This window comes from Ptychodera flava, chromosome 9 (genome assembly GCF_041260155.1).
Source record: "Ptychodera flava strain L36383 chromosome 9, AS_Pfla_20210202, whole genome shotgun sequence".
Taxonomy (NCBI): domain Eukaryota; kingdom Metazoa; phylum Hemichordata; class Enteropneusta; family Ptychoderidae; genus Ptychodera; species Ptychodera flava.
In genome coordinates this window covers 26550631-26555426 of record NC_091936.1, presented here as the reverse complement: position 1 = coordinate 26555426, position 4796 = coordinate 26550631, and the positions used below count along the sequence as shown (strand labels likewise).

General features: G+C 37.1%; 1 protein-coding gene across 1 annotated transcript in view; it reads right to left on the bottom strand.

Moving 5' to 3' along the window:
* LOC139140501 (uncharacterized) overlaps nucleotides 1-4796 on the bottom strand; it is a 172617-nt gene that overhangs the window by 44466 nt on the left and 123355 nt on the right. The window lies entirely within an intron of this gene.

Sequence of the window (4796 nt, the reverse complement as noted above, 5' to 3'; positions counted from 1 at the left end):
ACCGTTTTAAAAATTTTCTCTCATATTTTTATGAATATATAATGAGTGTGTTTGAACCAAATTGAAAGTCTTTTATCGATACTGTCTGGTTTTACTCAATGGCTTACTGTCAGTCATACCGTCTTTTACACGTGCGTCAAGAAAGGACATGTTTATGAAACTGCTGGCGTGTTATGTTTTGATTGGCGTGAAGCAGTGTTTCTGGCCTGAGAGCTCACAAAGTAACTATGGTTGCTACGCGACTGGCAGTACGATGCCATCTCGTCGTATGTTTCGCATAATCTCGTGTAATTATCAACCACAAACAAACCATCCAAAAAGTTTAACACCTTTGAAGCTCATTTTAATATGAAAAGCCAATAGTCTACCGAGACGACCATGGAACAAAAGGCATGCAAGTGTTGCCACTCTGTCTATGATACTCTTGCTTCTGCGTACCAGAAGTTCCCGCTTGACTGATAGATTTGCTCGAAAATCTTGATTCATTGTAGGAGTCTCCGCTGTTTGAAAATCTTGTTGCTTGCCGAGGGTAGTCGGCTATTGCATCTTCACCTGAATTACCTATAACGAGATGTTTACTACAGTCAATTAAAAAAAGCTAAAAAGTGCATTCGTTAGCTTCAAGTTCTGTACGGGCAAAGAAAACCTGATCGATTTTGTTCAATGAAGATGCCGTCGAAAATAAGCTAAAATCCTTATAGGTCTATCCAGATCGTGTCCTTAGGCAATGTAACCAGAGCGATACAGCAATGACACAAGTGATAGTGTGCGTGTAAGGACAAACTTAGAACTTTTGGGTAGAAAAATTTCTATTCAGGGGTGCGTAAAGGTTAGGAAACTTTTATAAATCTTTATCATCGGCAAAATCACTTTTAGGATCAATGAAACTGGTTAAGAGTGTGGAATTTATGCTACATTTAAGTTAGAATTTTTATTTTCAAACCTTTCACCAACTGGCACTGTGTGGTCATAAGCATGTAATGTATACTGTAAATATGCTGACACGTTTGTTCCATTGATGAATGTCCTACTTATCCTACACGTGCCTCTTCTACGCGCAAACTTCAAATTGCACAGTTTCGAATCAAGCCTGGTCAGAGATCTCCTGCAATTAGTGCTTCCTGGATTTGGAATTCACTGCCAGAGAATCTTCGATGTAGCCCAGGTCTTGCGAATATTAACACCCAAATTAAGCATTTTATTAAAGATAATATTGACAACCAGCTTTTTCATTATGATTTTCATTTCTTTTTGCCGCTCATTATTTTATTTCATAATTTTTTCCCATACGTTTCGGGTTTGTAATAGTTTTTATGATCTAAATAGTTCTTTTATGAATTTCGTAGGACCCCCATGGAAAATTACCGAATTGGGAATCTTTCACTCAATCGGTGTCGGTAAATGGGTCATCCTTTAATATGAATTAATTAATAAATAAATTTAAATGAATGAATAAAACAAAACAATTGGTCATGAATATGTATACTGACACTATGATAGTCTGTACATGTAAATCCCAACTCCAGCATTTACGTATGCGGTCGGAGGGTAAAAACAAATGCAGGTCGGGCATCCGGAAGCACGCAACCTTAATAGGTAATGTCTTAAGCGACTTTTATGTCGACTTTTAAAAAGTTCAAATCCTAAATTTTAATCGGAACACATATATAATTTAATAAAGGCTGGGACCATGAAAAGATGCAATGCACTGCATAACCTCACCTACATGAGCCGGCTTTCCGCAGGTGAGTTTTGTGTACACTCGCAAGCGGTTAGGTACAAAGTGGACAGACCCTGTAACGAAGAAACTGGCATGCGGGCAAAATAAAACTCGACAACCTTGTCGCAAAAATGAAGACTCCCTAAATAAGATCAATTGTTGTCTGGTCCACAACTTAACTTTGCTTGGATGTGTGTCAATATTTGCGCTGCCAGACAGTTTTGCAAGCCTATAAGGGGTTGAAGATTTGATATTTAAGTGGGAGGGGGATCTTGGAAGATTTGTTTGAAATCATAATATTTTTCTCCCTGTTTAACTTGGAATTATTTTTCGCAACTTTGTAAATTCTTGCAACTTTTGTCCCTTCACCTATTTTAGGTATCTCTTTTTTGCCAGTGCATGTGCGCGCTTACTGCAAACATACACAACAAAAGTGAATTTGGAAGGAAACGAACAGCAGCACAAAGCTGACATCTAGCTGAAGGTATCTCCTTTAGGGAGTTGGAAAGTTTGAAAGAGAATATAAACTACCTATGCTGTAGCAAGATTACTGGTGGGGTATATAGTGATTGCAACAGAAGTCATCATTGACTCAGACTGTCAACAGTGCTGCCATGTTTAGCGATTGAAGTGTTCTTTGTGTTAGGTTTAAAGCATTCAGTACAAATCCATTTAAAGGTTTTGAAAAGTTGTACAATGCATAGAAGTAGAAGAATTATTGTACTGAAGAGACACAAGTAATCCAATAATTACTCGAGGGAGGTAAGAGGGGTGTGTCCTCTTCGTTATACCTGATATCGTGTATATCAGACATTATAATGCAGTTATTTGAAGCCCATTTTGAGTGTTTTAGTGGTTTCCCGGTATTACCTTGTAAAAAAGTGCCAAACGAACATCGAAACTAGAAAACTTCTTCAGAACGCAACTTTGTTAATGCCAAAAAAATCCAAATATGGCTTCTATATAATATGTATATGTTAGAAAAGTAGTAGTGATTTTTAAAGTTCCAAAAGTTTATGTGATACATGAGTTCAAAAATACGGTATGGACATTTTGAAATTAAAAGGGTATATTGTTTTACCTGCTTCGAAAGACAAACAATAGTCATCAAGATATTTTACCCTCAAAAACGCTTCGATTCACTCCAGTACCGGTAAAATGCCCAAATCCACTATTATTTTATCAATCAAAAAATATGACACTAAAATTGTGATACTTTTTTCATTATTTTTGCTCTTTATTTAGTTTTTCCTCTAGCGATTTTCTGTTTAACAACGCAGTATTTTCTACAAGAAAAATCTACTTATACACCATGCTGAAATGCCCATGTATTCGTCTTGATGAGTACAGCAGCCTGTACAACGTGATTATCTTCATTGGTGACTTGTGAAAGGGACAGTATCTGCAATTTTTGGAAGTGAGTTCATGGTGTTTCAATACATGCTATAGAGAGTAGAACAAGAAACTGGTTTCTGCACAGAACAAGAGGGCATGCTGTAAATAGACCACAGAAAATAATTCATTGTGCATTATTTTCATTTTAGTTCATGTTTGCTTGCAATATTTTTTTATTTTCTTGCCATTTATTTTTAAATCGACCCCCCCCCCGCGGGTAGGCTGGCTTCTACGCTGTACGTTTTATAGCTGCAGTGTTGACCTGCTCACAAGCAGTGAATTTTGACATTGTGCAAGCATTGTGATGAAAGGAAAATTTAACGTATAAACACGATTGGAGCTAATTTGGGATAATGGGATGGTGAAGTAATGTAGATTTAATCTACAAATGTTATCTCATCTGCTTTTCTTTTTTATACTACACACTTGTTTTTAAGAGTAATTAGCGATATTGCAACATTCAGCTATATGGCACCTAACACTTTTGAGAAATTTGCAAAATATGAAAATCCAATTATCCCAAATTAGTTCCAATCGTGTTCATAATATACGGGAACAAAATAAAGGAAATCTGGTTCCTTTTTGCCATGTTTGTGAAAAAAAACGAAGGCGATACAAGATAAAGAATGGCCAATTTTGTATGGCTTTGAGAACTGAATTTATATACCTCTAACACAATGCAGGGCGGCAACAACTCAACGTTGATATAACAAAAGCTACATTCGTACCTCTGTCGACATCCAAACGCTGTTCTCCGTCTTGTATGTGTGTGTTGATAGGCTCATCGACGGTGATTTCTATTGTCGCCATTATGATTATTCACCTAAGGATATCGAAGGCGTAAATGCAAAGTTATAGGTAGCGTAGAGAGAACGCGTTTGAAACGAGCGTCATCCCGGATTACGCAGTATATTTATAGCAACGACAATATTCTAAAGAATAGAAGGGAAATTCCACGTATATGTCACTGTGAGTATGCGCAGTAAGTCTTATGTGTGTCACTGACGATTGTTGACATGTAAATATGCAACTGGCCTAAGCTCATGAAAATCAGATGTAGAGATGACGACGTTTCCACATTTTCGTGTTCATTGCTGTTGTTGATCGGGGCTCTGCTTTTTCTGCTACAATGTGGCACAAGTCTTGCTTTCCTGATCCCTTTCACTTTGCTGACGCAATTTAAACCATGAAAGTAAAGTGCGCCGCTGGCGGTAGGTTTTCATGATTCAAGTTATATTTAGGCCTATATGCTACACGCTGACAATAGCGAATCAATACCTATATGTTTGGCGATCAGATATTCAAACATGCCTATTATAATATTTATTGAGCATATTGAGCTTCGTGTAGCCCACTGGAACCTCTCACAACTTTCAACTCTTATATATAAGCTTAATCCCAAAGTATTTTCTCTCCTTTACGTCATCGTATATGTCTTTGCGGAGCCGGAGTTGTATACGAAATTCCAAAATTTTATTTTTTTTCTTAGAGTTAGGAATAGGGGCAATTTTTGAATTTCAAAGATCTTTGAATCTTGGGTAATCTGTTTGTCTGGTGCCAAACATCTATTCTTGATTTTGAAAGAGAATAGCCGAAAGATTTCTTGAGGAAAGCTGGAGAAAACTTTTAAGTCTGCCTCTTTGAAGGCGCATATCTGTGATATGAAGGGGCCTTATGGAAT